Source organism: Amblyraja radiata, chromosome 10 (genome assembly GCF_010909765.2).
Source record: "Amblyraja radiata isolate CabotCenter1 chromosome 10, sAmbRad1.1.pri, whole genome shotgun sequence".
Taxonomy (NCBI): domain Eukaryota; kingdom Metazoa; phylum Chordata; class Chondrichthyes; order Rajiformes; family Rajidae; genus Amblyraja; species Amblyraja radiata.
In genome coordinates this window covers 27,409,212-27,426,154 of record NC_045965.1, presented here as the reverse complement: position 1 = coordinate 27,426,154, position 16,943 = coordinate 27,409,212, and the positions used below count along the sequence as shown (strand labels likewise).

At 44.0% G+C, this 16,943-nt stretch overlaps 1 protein-coding gene across 1 annotated transcript in view; it reads left to right on the top strand.

Moving 5' to 3' along the window:
• Positions 1–16,943, top strand: part of astn1 (astrotactin 1) — a 1,835,284-nt gene that overhangs the window by 1,506,271 nt on the left and 312,070 nt on the right. The gene's annotated exons all lie outside the window — the stretch shown is intronic.

The following is a 16,943-nucleotide window of genomic DNA, read 5'->3' as shown; positions in this document are numbered from 1 at the left end:
AATTTTTATTTCAGTCTATAAAGGAAAATAAATAAATGTTGTCATTTAATTACACACCAAATCTTTTTTATCAGCTCTCGTACAAAGGAGTCTATACACCAAAAAAACTATTATACAAAAGGTATAAAGGTTGGTAGCTTTTAATCTTATCTACAGCTACAAAAACCATTGTTTTTTTTGTTTTTTTTGTGTAAAGTCCAGCATTCTGGTTTGCAATTAAAAGTATGGTCCCTTCCCCATCATGATTCCATCTGCCCTTAACATTACAACTGACTCTGTTTCAACAACTCATTTAATCCATCTGAGTAAGCACATAATGAGATGTAAAGAGCACCCACAGTTATCTGAAGCTCAGGAGAAATTGTGCATCTGTGTGTTTGGGGGCACTCCACCAGAAAAGGCATGAATATTTATGACTGAAAACAGAGCAGTAATTCTGACAGTGTCTGTCACTCTCCGCAATACATATAACATGAAAGAAGGAAGAACACAATTTACTGTAGATCATTTAGATTCAGTTTCAATGAGTCATTTACAAGCTTGGTTAAAAAAAAAATAATAGTTAAAAGAAAAAGATGTAATTTTTCTTTACACATTGCACGCCTTCAGGTTTCTGATAAAACTCCACTAACTCAGCAACTCACTCATGCTGAAAACTGTGGGGTAGACACTGCCTGACATGACATTGGAAAAAATGCAAATTTAGGAAGTCTCTCGATGTTCAATGCTTTAGAAGGAAATCAGACACAAAATGCTGGAGTAACTCAACAGGTCAGGCAGCATCACTGGAGAAAAGTAATATGTGATGTTTCGGGTGTTCCATCCTACACATTTTGTCCAATGTTTCATGTGTTTAGCCCATTGATATAGTCGACTACTATGATTGGACCATCGTTGTGGTTCTTGACAAGGAAAATAAAAAATCACTTGGGAATTCTCTTCCCTTTTTTGAATCCAGTGACTGTTGTTTGAAGGTGTACACGTGTTTCAGTGCCTTCTCTTGAGAGGGAGAAACGTGGGGTTAAGATTATTTTGGATCAGGCTTCTCCCAGAGGATACTTCAATCTGTTATGTCTCATTCTTTTGGCTCGGACATGAAACTGGTCATTTGGGTGAAGAGCTGGAAGGAATTTAAATGTGTACAGATGCATCTCTCTCAGGGCCTCCAATTTCCTGAGGAGAATATCGAAGGAATAAAGACAATTCTCTTAACAAGTGGCTTTTTTAGGTTAGTATTTTTTAGTTTATTATTGTAACATGTACTGGGGTACAGTGAAAAGGTTTTTATTGCATGCTGTGAAATCAACACAAAGACTATACATGATTACAATCAAGCCATCCACAGTGTACAGATATAAGTTAAAGGGAATAAAGTTTAGTGCAAGATAAGCGTAGAACCCATTAAAGATATTTCAACGGTTTCCAATGATGTAGAGGGGAGGTCAAGACCATACTCTCGCTGGTGCAAACACAGTTCAATTGCCTGATAACAGCTCTGGAGAGACAGTCCTTGAATCTGGAGGATGCGTTTTCAAAATTCTGTATCTCTTGACCCTTGGGAGAAGAGAAGAGTTGAGTGACCGGGGTGTGGCTGGTCCTTGATTATGCCGGTGGCCTTGCCGAGGCAGCGCGAAGTGTAAATGGCATGCATTCAATTCGTTGGGATCAATTTTTATTTTTCTGGTGAAACAGAGCACAGAAATGGGCCCTTCAGCCCTCTGTCTGTGCTAACCCTGTTTTATAATTATTTTCATTGCCGCACCTCAATGAGGTGGCGAATGACAGAATCCAGCGACTCCTCCCAGTTTTGCATTCATCCTTCCTTAACCCATTTATCGACCCTGCCTTCCTATCAACTACCCCCTTGATTCTATCACTCTGGTGCACACTAGCTGCAATTTACAACAATTGAATTACCTACCAACCTGCAGGACTTTAGGATGTGGATGGAAACCCAAGTACCCATTTCAAACCCAAGAAACCCAAGATTCAAACAAGGGGACATGACTTGAGAATTAAGGGACAGAAGTTTAGGGGTAACATGAGGGGGAACTTCTTTACTCAGAGTGGTGGCTGTGTGGAATGAGCTTCCAGTGAAGGTGGTGGAGGCAGGTTCGTTTTTATCATTTAAAAATAAATTGGATAGTTATATGGACGGGAAAGGAATGGAGGGTTATGGTCTGAGCGCAGGTATATGGGACTAGGGGAGAATACGTATTCGGCACGGACTAGAAGGGTCGAGATGGCCTGTTTCCGTGCTGTAATTGTTATATGGTTATATGGTTACCCGAAGGGAAACACAGTCGCAAGGAAAACGTGCACACTTCGCACAGACAGCACGGGAGCTCAGGATTGATCCTGGGTCACTGGAGCAGTGAGAAAGCAGCTCTATTAGCTATGCAATGGCACCACCTGCAAGAATAGCACAGGATGGGCCCAAAGAGGCATGGAGACTGGGAATCTCGTATAGTAAGGCTTGAACCATTTCATCCTTTTAAAGTGTGTGCTTTGCATGAAGAAAGCAGGAGGGAGATTGGAGCAAATGGAATACAGCTGGGTATCCAAATGAATGCTCTCAAACTTAGAATGAGCCCTGGGAAGAGGTTTGAGCTTACGCACATGGTTCTGATCTCCTCTGATATTCATCCTTTGTATGGTTCCCTGATTATTTAATCATGTCAATGAGCCATACAGTATGGAAACTGGCCATTCAGCCCAACATGCCCATGCCGGCCAATATCCTCCATCTACAGTAATCCCACCTGTCTGCATTTGACCCATATCCTCTAAATCTATCCTATCAGTGCACCTGTCTTTTAAACATTGTGATTGTACTTTCCTCAACTACCTCCTCTGGCAGCTTGCTCCATATACCCACCATTCTTTGTGTAAAAAAAAAGTTGCCATCAGTCTCCACAGTTATATCAGAATGTCGAAGTGTAGTTCTTGAAAGAAAGATCACATTTAAACAGACAGCAGATTCAATGCTAAGACGAACAGCGAAAGTCCAGAAAACAACATAAACAGAAGTAAATGTGCAGTGGAAAAATGTTCAGGTCATAGGAGCAGAATTGGGCCATTCAGCCCATCGAGTCGACGGCCTTCGATCATGACTAATCTATCTTTCCCGCTCAACCCCATTCTTCTGTGCACTCCCCGTAACCCTTGACACCCTTATTAACCAAGAATTTAGTAATATCTGCCTTAAAACTCCAAATATGGTCTAACCAGTGCCCTATAAAGCCTCAGCATTACGTACGTCCCTGTTATTCAAGAACAAAATCTTCTTCAAGAGGAAGTTCAGTGTTCGGAATGAATGAATACGTTTATTGGCCAAGTATTCACATACAAGGAATTTGCCTTGGTGCTCCACCCGCAAGTAACAACATGGCATACAGTGACAGTTAGGAATGACACAAACATTAAATATTAATAATAAAACATTATTGATTGAACATGTGAATACAATACCAGAGCAAAAGGAGGCTACAGATTTTTGGTTATTGAGTAGAGCTACTACTCGTGGGGAAAAAAAGCTGTTTTTATACCTGGCTGTGGCAGCTTTGACCGTCCGGAGTCGCCTTCCAGAGGGAAGTGATTCAAAGAGTTTGTGGCCAGGGTGAGAGGGTTCAGAAATGATCTTACCCGCTCGCTTCCTGGCCCTTGCAGTGTACAGTTCGTCAATGGAGGGAAGGTTGCAGTCAATAATCATTTGACAAGATGGCGGCGCGCACAGTCGCAGCGGCCCCTCGGGAGATAGTCGGAGCATTAAAAAGTGAGTGTTATGTGTTTTGTCCAGTCTGTCCAAGATATATGTACTGCAGGAACATGCTCCTAAACATCGGGGCAAACCACGGTAGTAGTACGGGCGCGTTTTGGTGCGATTTAGACCAAATACGCCGCTATGGACTACTACTACCGGCTGCGAAGCCAAACATATCGGCCGCAGATATGAATACGACCGGAGAGAGGAGGCGGGAGAGGAGAGAGAGGAGGAGGAGGAGACGCAAGCGGTGTGAGAGGAGGCAGAAACGGGGTAAAAGAGCAGGCTCTTACACGAGGCGGAGACGGGGGAAAAGAGCAGGCATTCACGCTAGGCTAACAGCTAATCCCACCCGTCCTGCAGTGCCCTCGCTTCTCCTCTCTAATGTCCGCTCCCTGGACAACAAACTTGACGAACTGCGTCTTCTCAAGACAACATACAGGGATATAAGAGACTGCTGTGTGTTGTTTTCACGGAATCATGGCTCCACGGCAATATCCCGGACACGGCAATACAGCTGGAGGGAATGACATCGTTCCGTGTGGACAGAGAGGCAGCTAGCTCTGGTAAGAGCCGAGGTGGAGGCCTGTGCTTGTACATAAACAAGGACTGGTGTGTGAACGCTACGATAGCCGGGAAACACTGCTCTCCGCTGATAGAATTCCTCATCGTGAAATGTCGGCCTTTCTACCTGCCGAGGGAATTCTCCGTTGTTTTTGTTGTGGCTGTATATGTTGCTCCAAGTGCTAATGTAAATTCTAAGGCCAACGAAGCACTGGGAGCTCTGCATGACGCCATCAGTGAGCTCCAGACCAAATATCCTGATAGCTTCATTGTGGTGGCAGGGGATTTTAATCACACCAGCCTTAAGACTGTGCTCCCAAAATTCAAACAATATGTGGATTTTGAGACCTGGGGAGAGAACATCTTGGACTTGGTTTACACCAACACCCCAGAGGCTTACAAGGCAGCCCCACGCCCTCACCTGGGCCACTCGGACCACATTTCAGTGTTTTTAACACCAGCCTACAGACCTCTGCAAAAACAAGTCAGAGCGGAGAGAAAACACACCAGGGTCTGGCCAGAGGGAGCAGCCTCAGCACTACAGGATTGCTTCCTGCACACTGACTGGGATGTGTTCAGGACAGCAGCATCCTATGATGACCTCATCAACATCGAGGAGTACGCAGAGACTGTAACCAGCTACATTGCCAAGTGCACCAAGGATGTCACAATCATGAAAACCTTCACTGCACGTGGAAACGAAAAGCCATGGATGACAGCAGAGGTGCGCTCGCTGCTGAGGGCCCGTGATGCAGCCTACAGAGCCGGTAACACAGCCGCTCTTCGATCTACCAGGACTGCACTGGAAAAAGGAATCAGCGCAGCGAAACGTGCCTACGCGGGGAAATTCAAGGGACACCTCTGTGACACAGGAGACACCAGGAGGATGTGGAAGGGAATCCAAACACTGATGGGGTACAAGGCAAGGCAGCAGGTAACTGACACGGACACTTCTCTCCCAGATGAACTGAACAACTTATTTGCACGTTTTGATGCAGCAAACACCACACCCAAGGGGAGAGCCAGCCCCTGCTTACAAACCGACCAGCCAGTCCTGACCATAGACTCAATGGACACACGGAGAATCCTGTCTAAGGTCAACCCGTGGAAAGCAGTCGGACCCGACAACATCCCAGGACGTGTGCTCAAGGAATGTGCTGAGGAGTTAGCAGATGTGCTAACAGACATCTTTAACATCTCCCTTAGTCAAGCCATTGTCCCCACATGCCTCAAAACTTCCACGATAATCCCCATAGCGAAGAAACCAGTGGTTGCCTGCCTAAATGACTACCGCCCTGTCGCCCTGATCCCAATAATAATGAAGTGTTTTGAACGCCTGGTGAAACCCCACATTACTGCCAGCCTCCCCTCATCGTTAGACCCCCTCCAGTTTGCCTATCGCCCCAACCGTTCTACAGAGGATGCCATCTCTACCACGCTGCACACAGTACTCACGCATCTGGAAAAAACAAAAACACATACGCCAGAATCCTGTACATTGACTTCAGCTCAGCGTTTAACACCATCATCCCACAGAGACTTGTGGAGAAACTAACCCTGCTGGGCCTCAACACCACCCTGTGTCACTGGATCTTGGACTTTCTGACAGAGAGACCGCAGTCAGTCCGTGTTGGCAAGAACACTTCAGGCTCGATCACGCTGAGCACCGGCTCCCCTCAAGGCTGTGTGCTCAGCCCGCTGTTGTTCACATTGCTCACACATGACTGTGCTGCCAGATTCAGGGACAATAAGATCATAAAATTCGCGGATGACACAACAGTGGTGGGACTCATCAGCGGAGATGACGAATCAATGTACAGGGAGGAAGTAAAACAACTAGTGGACTGGTGCGGCAAAAATAATCTAGAATTAAATGTCGACAAAACGAAGGAGATGGTTGTCGACTTCAGGAGGGCGCAGCCAAAGCACACACCCCTCAACATCAGTGGCACCACAGTGGAGAGAGTGGAGAGCATAAAGTTCCTCGGTGTGCAAATTACAGACGGCCTCACCTGGTCCAGGAACACCACTGGGACCGTCAAACGGACCCATCAGCGACTGCACTTCCTGAGGAAACTAAAACAGGCCTCACTCCCCACCAACATCCTCAGGACTTTCTACAGGGGTACGGTGGAGTCTGTACTCACGTACTGCATAAATACGTGGTACTCCACCTGCAACTGCTCGGACAGGAAGGCTCTGCAGAGGGTAGTGAGGGGAGCAGAGAGGATCATTGGCGTCTCCCTACCCTCGGTACAAGAACTGTTCCAGAGCCGCTGTCTGAAAAAAGCTCAGAGAATTGCTAAGGACAAACTGCACCCCCTCCACATACACCTGGATCTCCTGCCATCAGGCAAGAGATATCGAAGCATCAAAGCCTTGGTTTTACTGGTGTTGGGAGCTACAAGACTGCTAAACAGCTTCCTACCACAGGCTGTGAGGCTGCTAAACAGTCACTCTGTACTCACAGTCACTTGATTCTGCGGCTGGCACGGACACTTTAATAACTGGCACTGGCCACTTTAATAACTGGCACTGGCCACTCAAATCAGCTGCCCCGGACATTTTTATGATTGGTTTATTGTATTTTAACGTTGTGTTTTACCTGCTTTTAACTATTTATACTGTTCCATCAGGGACTGGATTGATTTTAGTGTTATTATGTGTGAAATGTTTTAAATTTCATGTGCGATGCTCCGCTATTCCCTGGGAAACGTCTTTTCATTTTGCAGTGTACAACTGTTGCTTGCAAGATGACAATAAAGGTTGATTGATTGATAATTGCAATAATAAGATCATAAGTGATAGGAGTAGAATCAAGGTTCAAGGGTTTATTGTCACATGCCCCAGATCTGCAACATTCTTACTGGATGTTGCAGATTTCAGGCTCCTGTACCTTCTACCTGAAGGCAGCGGAGAGATGGGTGTGTGGCCAAGATGGTGTGGGTCCTTGATGCTGTCAGCCTTTTTGAGGCAGCGACTGATAGATCCCCTCGATAGTAGGGAGGTCAGAGCCGATGATGGACTGGGCAGTGTTTACATCTTTTTGCAGTCTTTTCCGCTCCTGGGCGCTCAAGTTGCCGAACCAAGCCACGATGCAACCGGTCAGCATACTCTCTACTGTGCACCTGTAGAAGTTCGAGAGAGTCCTCCTTGATATACCAATTCTCCGTAATCTTCTCAGGAAGTAGAGGCGCTGATGTGCTTTCTTTATAATTGCATCAGTGTTCTGGAACCAGGAGAGATCTTCAAAGATATGCAAGCCCAGAAATTTGAAACTCTTCACCCTTTCCACCATCGACCGGTTGATATAAACGGAACTGTGGGTCCCCATCCTACCCCTTCCAAAGTCCGCAATCAGTTCCTTGGTTTTACTGGTGTTGGGAGCCAGGTTATTGTGCTGGCACCATTTGGTCAATAGGTCGATTTCACTTCTATACTCTGAAGTGAATTAGACCATTCGGCCATCAAATCTATTCCACCATGGCTAATTGTTTTCTCCCTCATAACCCCATTCTCATCCCCATAACCTCTGACACCTGTACTAATCTAGATAATGATCTTCTTTGAGCTTTGTGTTAATGTTTGTATTTTTCTCTGAGCTGATAAGTCCACAGAAGCCCAAATTTCATTTGCAAATAGAACATCAATTCAGCACATGGAGTGTGTTTTTCTTTAATCTTTATATGTTCGCTGAGAGTTTTACTGCCTTTCCACTTGATAATCCTGATTTTTAACCATTACAAATAGATTTAATGCAATTGTAGCGCAACTGGTTGGATCCAATTCCGAAGGGTTATCACAATCTGTTCTAAATGAGCAATGAAACGCAACACTAAATTTGCCCCTGGCTGGCTTTTGTTGGCACTAATAAAAACACAAAATGCTGGAAACTCACAGGAGGATTAAATTGGTTGCCACATTTATGTTAAATTAAACAATGGTTGGGGTCAGAAGTGGAAAATCTCTGCCTTATTCTTTTCATTCTGCATTCAAATGGATTTTAAAAAGGCAATTGCTTCACTCCAAATTTATCAAGCACATTAAAAATATTGCAAATGACTTCAATTTGATTAAGTTAGAAAAATCAAATGATGTCAGGTCATCTTATCCACCTATTCAATTAAAAAGTTGCAAGCACCCAAAAATGTGGAATTTAATGCCAATTCAAAGAAAGATTATTATTTTGCTAACTTTGTTCATGAAAATAGGTTTCCATATCTGGTGCTCTGTTGTCAAACAAGCAGCAGGATAAACTTTTTATCTTTTATTAATTTGGGTTGTGACATTTGTGCTTGGTGTATTTCCCCAATTAACAATGAGCTATCATATACAATCCTTCTCAATGTCCCAATGAATTTGCGCTGTACGTTTTTCTGCAACATAAAAGTTGCACCCAGAGTGAGGTGCCCAACATGATCTGCAGCGTTTTGTGAAATTTAAATGCCTTGGACATTTCTGATCATGTTATCGTGTGTGTATGCTTTTCAAATCCACCAATAGACTCTGATAATCGCAAACTCAGCAGGCCAGACAGCAAACTTTGTGTTTTAAATGCTGCCTAACATGCTGAGTTAATCCAGCACTTCATACTTTACTCAAGATTCCAGTATCTGCAGTTCCTGTGGACTCTCAGAATGATAGTTCCACGAATACAGCCACAGAAACATTTCCAATTTCAAAATACATAATATCCATATAACACAGTTGCTGAGATCTCACATTGTCGGAGATGCCAAAATCTAAAAGGCTGCTTATTGTCACAGTTGCCCTATGATTTTCTGAAGAACATGGACAGGTGATGTTTTGGGACCAAACCCTTCTTCAGATTTTGTGTTCCTTTGTGCATTAACCAGCATCTGCAGAAGAAATGGACGTGATATTTCCGGTCGGGACCCCTCTTCAGACTGATTGTAGCAACGGCAAGCGAGCTAGAAAAGAGGTGGTGGCAGGACAAAGCCTGGGTGGGGGGTAGAGGGAGGTTGGTCAAAAATTAAACATTGTTCAAGTGCCTTACACAACTTCTCCAAGAAGAAAGTCTTTTTTTAAATACGACAATTGCAACCCACAAACACGGGGGCTGTAATAGATTGAATAGACAGTCAGTGTGGACAGTCAGAACCGTTTTTCCTGAGTTAGAAATGTCAAAGACAAAAGGACATAGATTTAAGGTAAGGGAGGCAAAGTTAAAAGGAGATATGTGGGGTAAGTTGTTTTTTTTTTTTTTTTACACAAAGGATGCTGAGTGCCTGGAGTGCATTGCCAGGGGTAGTGTAATCAGATACGACAGTGGCATTTAAGAGGCTTTTGAATAGGCACATGGATATGCATGAAATGGGGGGGATATAGATCCTGTGCATGCAAAAGAGATTAGTTTATCATGGCATTGTGTTCGGACCAGACGTCATGGGCCAAATGAGTCCCGTTCCTGTGCTATACTGTTCTATATTCTACGATGAGTGTGTATTCTTTTTCACTGGATATAAATTAACACATCACACGATCTAAACAGCGGTACAGAACTTTTGACTTTTTAAACTTTAGAGATACAGCATGGAAACAGGAGCTCCAGCCTGCCGAGCCTGCGCTGACCAGCAATCATCCCGTACACGAGCACTATCCTATACACTAGGGACAATTTGCAAGTTACTGAAGGCAATTAACCTACAAACCTGTACATCTTTAGAGTGTGGGAGGAAACCGGTGCACCTGAAGAAAACCCACGCAGTCACAGGGCGAACATACAAACTTTGTACAGATAGCACTCATTGTAAGGATCAAACCCAGGTCTCTGGTGCGGTAATGCAGCAACTCTACTGCTGTGCTACTGCGCTGCCAAAAAGTACAAGAATTGTATTTGTATTGAATATTGGCAAAGCCCCCTTTTTATGCTTTTCTCCCATTATGCATTGTGGGCGAAATAGCTTGTTCTGGTGCTGCACTATGCTATGTTCCATTACAAATCGTTTACCCTCACATGAGAATTCAAGGGGAAATGTTAATGATGTGATGCCATAATGATGAAATGCATTCCTAAATATAAAAAGTTGTGAAATTTATTACAGCGTTTGAAACTGATCCACTAATAATTTTCAAAAAGGAATTGGATTTATGCTTGAAAAGGAGAAATCTTCAGGCCTGGGGAAAGACCAGAAGAGCAGAGTAATTGGATAGCTCTTTCAAAGGCATGGGGAGCAGATTGGCTTACTTCGCTGCACCATTCAATAATAGCTCCATGTTTTTCCAAGTATTTTTCAGTCTTCCAACCCTTTTTTTCCATTTGCAGAAATAAAAGTTTATTGCCGACTAAAGTATTGTAGGAAAAATTGTTAAGTCCTGTGGTTTCATTGTCAGGATTAGAACGGCATGTTGGTGCTGTGGTACAGTTGCTGCATTGCAGCGTCAGTTAGCCGAATTTGATCCTAATTACGGGTGCTGTCTGTATGGAGTTTGTACTTTCTCCCTGTAACCACATGGGCTTCCTCCGGGTGCTCCAGTTTCCTCCCACACTCCAAAGATTTACAGGTTTGTAGATTAATTTGCTTCTGTAACTTGTCTCTATTGGGTAGGATAGGCTAATTGGGTTTGGTAATTCGGTAATTGTAAAATTGTCCCCAGTGTGTAGGAGAGAACTATTGTATGGGTGATTAATAGTTGGCATGGACTTTGTGGAGCGAATGGCCTGTTTTCACACTGAATCTCTAAACTAAACTAAACTAAGTTTAAAAGGACAAGGTTCAGAAATATCTCTGCCACTACATTGACAAACCTCCCATCTACTTCATTGGAGACCTTTGAACTATCTTTAATCAGACTTTATGTTGCATCTTACACTAAATGTTGTACCCTTTATCCTTTACCTGTGCACTGTGGACGGCTTGATCGTATTCATGTGTAGTTTTTTTTTTGTCTGGAGAGCATGCAAACATATTTTTCGTCTGGAGAGCATGCAAACATATTTTTCGTCTGGAGAGCATGTTTTTCACTGCAACTTGGTATACATGACAATAATAAACAAAACTAACAATATAAGCACAATATTTGCAGGAGAAATAGAAGGCAACTGATGTGATTCCCATATTCAGTAAGTCATGTTCACATCCAGAGATCTACAGACCAATTAGCTTCACTATTGGTGTTTCTATCAATGTTAACATGCTTTGATCTTGTTAAACCAATTCCAATGCAAATGCGTCTTGTGATATTATGCATTTGTTGCAACATAACAACAAAAACATAGGACAGTACAGGAATGGGTGCTTCCACCCAAAATGTTTGTGCTGAACATAAACTAATCTCATCTGCTTGTATGTGATCCATACCCCTCTATTCCTTGCTCTCCCATTTGCCTATCTAATGGCCTCTTAAAATCCACTATTGTATCTACCTTATAGCTATACCCTGTAGTGTTGAACATTCCCAACCTGGAAAAAAAGGTTCCAACTGTCGACCCTATCTATGCCTCCCGTAACTTTGTATACTTCCACCAAGTCTCCCCTTAACCTCTGACATTCCAGAGAATATAATCCAAATTTACCCAACTCCTTGTAGCTGAAACCTGCTAATCCAGGCAGCATTCCAATAAACCTCTTTGCGACCTCTCCAAAGCCTCAACATCCTTCCCATAATGGGGTGACCGGAACTGCATGGAATACTCCAAATATAAATACTCAGCCATTAGCAGATCTAACATGAATATTATAAAGACATTATAAGTTGGTGACAGGTGCTGGATCTCAGGTAGTTTTTTGTGCAGTGTTGTTGAAAGACAGGCCTGACCCTCATTTGACAAGTTAAGGTGAGTTTATTGCACCAAGATGACTTTTCATGGAACACATTATTTTTTCTCTGACCACTTGTCAGGTATATTGTTTGTCCAAAGCCATGGCATGTAATGAATGGCAAGAGTGCACAGTGATAAGAGGCAGTGGATGTGACTTACCACTGGACTCTATTATTGATTCTGACGCTGCTGAATAGGAATGATATATCATGGCTTCCCTGAGTGGCTATATCGGGATCTTCAGCATGTTTGATGGATTGAGCACAAATCTGCTCATATATTGGACGAGTGGATGTGTTCTCTTAAGACAATCGCACAAAGACTGATGGAGAAGGCGATATTGTGAGAAATCAAAACAATATATTGTGCAGCCATAAAAAACACAGCATTATGATGCTGTGGAATATGCCATGCTGGTGAATCTTGCGATGTACAGGCAAGGGAAGTCAGGTTTAAAGATGTGTAGGAAGGAACTGCAGATGCTGATTTCCACTGAAGATAGACATAAAATGCTGGAGTAACTCAGCAGGTCAGGCAGCATCTCTGGATACAAGGAATAAGTGACGTTTCGGGACAAGACCCTTCTTCAGATTTAAATATGTTGTGCAGAAATTGAAAGAATACTTGAATCCAAGGATGTGGAAAAATAGCTGAAAGTTGCAAGTTTGGAACATGGAGTCAAAAGCTGGCTGATTGTTTCAATGACAAATTCATACTTTCATTAGGATATTGGTGTTTGTTTAGATCAACCCTTACCCAATGGGTTGGTGTTACAATGGTACCTTGTCACATGTGCTGAGGTGCAGTAAAATTCATTTTTGTATACAGTTCATCACTATACATAAACACTTAGATACATCTTCGATAAGCATCTCAGACACAGTACAAGTAGTAGTTTAGTGAGACAGTACACAGAGTCGCCAGTTTGGCACCATTTTCAAGTCCCAGTTGTTGTAAGTGCAGGGTTCTTGATTTGACCATGAAGGCCCATTGGCCTGGCAGCGTTGCAGGGTTGACCACCGCTGCAGGCCATGTTCAGTTCACGAGCTTGGCCTCTTGGAATGGTGCCTGGTCCCAGGCTGTTGCAGGGCATCCGGTGGCCCACTCCACCCATTGATGCAGTGCACTCCCTCCCACCATCCGGTCAGCTTACCGGTCCCCCACCTGATTCATTTCATACTGGGGGGGCGAGCTGGGCCTTCCGTTTGGGTCCCCATTTCGCAGTGCAGGTCCTCGGTCCGCGGAGGGCAAGCCAGGCTTCCAGGCTGGTCTACCGTCCACACGGGCATTGTGTCTGTGTGTTGGTAGATGGCTGAATTCATACACAGCTGTGAGCATTTAAAATTTGACATTTGAAACTGCATGAGGTCCTTGTGTCACTGGGAATGACATTTGAGATTACTAATCAATTTTGCCCATCACTAGTTAATGGTATAACTCCTATTCACAGTAAAAGACCCATAGCAAGATTCAAGACATTGAAACTGAATCTGCTCATCTTCTTGCATTCATTGCAATGTTCATCAGTTACGACAGTTGCATCAGAACATCCAAGTGATTAAGTTGTCAAAAGAAAGATCACATTTAAGCAGCCTGCAGATTCAAAGCTAAGACATGCAACTTTGGTCACAGGTCAAAACGGCAATATAAAGGAAAGCTTCCGTTTACCTTATTGGAACGGTCACTAGGCGACACAAGAACTGGAGATGTTGGAATCTTTAGATAAACACAAAGTGCTGAAGGAACTCAGCAGGTCAAGCAGAACATATCCGGAGGGAATGGACAAGGACGGCACAATGTTTCGAGTCTGGACCCTATTTTGTCACGAATATTTCAACTTGAGGTTGTAACAGGTCAAGGTGACAGTGGACTAGGCCACTGGAGGTACTACAGCTGCCAGGGGATGGCTCAGATCAAGAAGCCTATCAAGAAGTCAGATGAACACACTGCACAGAATGACAAGTTATTGGCAGGCCAGGCCGACCCTCACACCAATCCAGTGCCGCTGCCAGGTCAACAGGGCTTCATGGGCAAGATAAGACTCTATATTTAAGTCATGGATATTTGAAAGGTACAAGATGGCACTGGAAATGTGGTGAATGTGTATTGTTCCAGTAGGAATCTACTCTTTTCATACTCTACAACCATTACACTCTTACATGTATCTGATTGTGCTTACTATTGTATGATATTAGTTAAGTGTTTTATTGTCATATGTCCCAAAACAGAACAATTAAATTCTTACTTGCAGCAGTACAACAGATATGTAAACATAGTACATAAGATTGTATGCAAAGCATTTCACTGTATCTAGATACATGTAATGATAAAATAACTATTGAACCATTGAGGTTATTCCACCAACCTCTTTTGCAGCCCTGAAGTTGTCACCCATGTCCAAACATTTGGATTTTATGTTAAAAGCTTAAGCTTATTTTAGGATGACAATGGAAATGGTATATTTACCAACACAACCACATGGATGTGATACTACTAAGAGTGCCACATGCTGCTAATAATGTTTCATCCATTTTAATGTAAATGAGGTAATTGAGGTGAGAAAAATAGCTGAGAGGGGGCAATTTCAAGGATTTGCTCATACGCGTAGTGTTATTATGCGCTAACCCTCAGATCTTTCTTCTTTAAACTGCTGACACTTCTTCAGATCCAGCAATTATTTAAAGTGAAGCGTAGAAACGAGGAACTGCAAATGCTGGTTACACCAAAGGACATACAGTGCTGGAGTAATTCAACGGGTCAGGTAACATCTCTATAGAACATGGACGTTTTGGACGTTTTGGCTCTGGACCCATCTTCAGATGTTAAATATGCTCAGGAAATGTTTCCCAATCAGCATGTAGATGGCTCTTCTAATGAAGGGAATAAACTTCACGTTCTCTTGGAAAATAAGGCAGGGCAGGTGACTGGAGTGTAAGTGGGAGAGCACTTTGGGACCAGGGATGTTTAAGAAAGAACTGCAGATGCTGGAAAAAATCAAATTTAGACAAAACTGCTGGAGGAACTCAGCGGGTGAGGCAGCATCTATGGAGAGAAGGAATAGGCGACGTTTTGGGTTGAGTCCCTTCTTCAGACTGATCCATGTCCAAAACATTGGATTTTATTTTTAAATTTTATTTTAGAAGGACAATGGAAATTGTATATTTACGAACACAACCACATGGATATGATACTACTAACAGTGCCACATGCTGCTAATAATGTTATCAGTCTGAAGAAGGGTCTCAACCCGAAACGTCGCCAATTCCTTCTCTCCATAGATGCTGCTTCACCCATTGAGTTCCTCCAGCATTTTTGTCTACCTTGGGACCAGGGATCATAATTCTACAGAACATAAAAGGATACAAAGTCCTGGAGTAACTCAGCAGGATCAGTCAGCATCTCTGGAGAGCATGGATCGGTAATGTTTTGGGTCTGGACCATTCTTGGGTCTGGACCAGTCTGGACTACCACCCGGTTGCCCTAACTCCAATCCCAATGAAGTGCTTCGAAAGGCTGGTCCTCTCCCACATCAAATCCAGCATCCCTGCCTCACTGGACTCTCATCAATTGGCATACAGGGCAAATAGATCAACAGAGGATGCCATCTCTCTAGCTCTTCACACTGTCCTGACTCACCTGGACAGACAGGGCACGTACGTGAGGATGCTCTTCATTGACTATAGCTCTGCATTCAATACGGTCATCCCCACCAAGCTCACCACCAAACTCCACCAGCTAGGCCTCAGCTCGCCGATATGCGAGTGGATCCTGAACTTTCAGACGGAGCGACCGCAGGCAGTGAGACTGGGCCCGCACCTGTCCTCCACTATCACCCTGAGCACCGGCACACCACAGGACTGTGTACTAAGCCCCATGCTCTACTCCCTCTTCACTCACTGCATTCGACACCAACACCATCGTGAAGTTTGCAGACGACACAACAGTGGTTGGGCTGATCACCAACGGGGATGAAATAAAATACAGAGCGGAGGTGCAGAACCTGGCGGACTGGTGCGCACGTAACAAATTGTCACTAAACACCTCCAAGACCAAGGAGCTGATTATTGACTTCAGGAGGTTCGCATAATGGAGAATACGCCCCAAGCTCCATTTACGGGGAAAGTGTGGAGAGAGTGTCCAGCTTTAAGTTTCTGGGCACTCACATTTCAGAGGACCTCACATGGTCTACCAACACCGCTGCGCTGGTCAAGAAGGCACAGCAACGACTGTTCTTCCTGAGGACATTAAAAAAGACTGGTCTGCCCCAACAGCTGCTGCCAACGTTCTACCGCTGCACCACAGAGAGCATATTAACGTATGGCATCTCTGTGTGGTATCTCAGCTGCACGGAGGCGGAGAGGAGAGCTCTTCAGCGCGTCGTCCACAGAGCGCAGAGGATCATTGGGACACAGCTACCAGCCTTGGAGGGCATCTACCACACACGGTGCCTCAGGAAGGCCGTCAGCATCCATAAAGACTCCTCACACCCTTGTAACGGACTGTTTGAACTACTTGCCTCCGGCAGACGTTACAAGGCCTTCTACGCCCGAACCTCCAGACTCAGAAACAGCTTTATTCCCAGAGCTATAGCGGCTCTGAACCGGCCCTGCTGAGTGCCCCCCCCCCCCCCCCCCCCCCCAGGACTGTCTTCCTCGGATGGTCACGTCACACAGCTTATTTATTTATTTTACTTTTCTTTTACATCGGTTGGAAGCTGCATACTAAATCTCGTTGCACTAACGTGCAATGACAATAAAATATATTATTATTATTATTATTAAGACTGATTCTCTTAAAACGTCATCTATCCATGTTCTGTGGAAATGCTGCCTG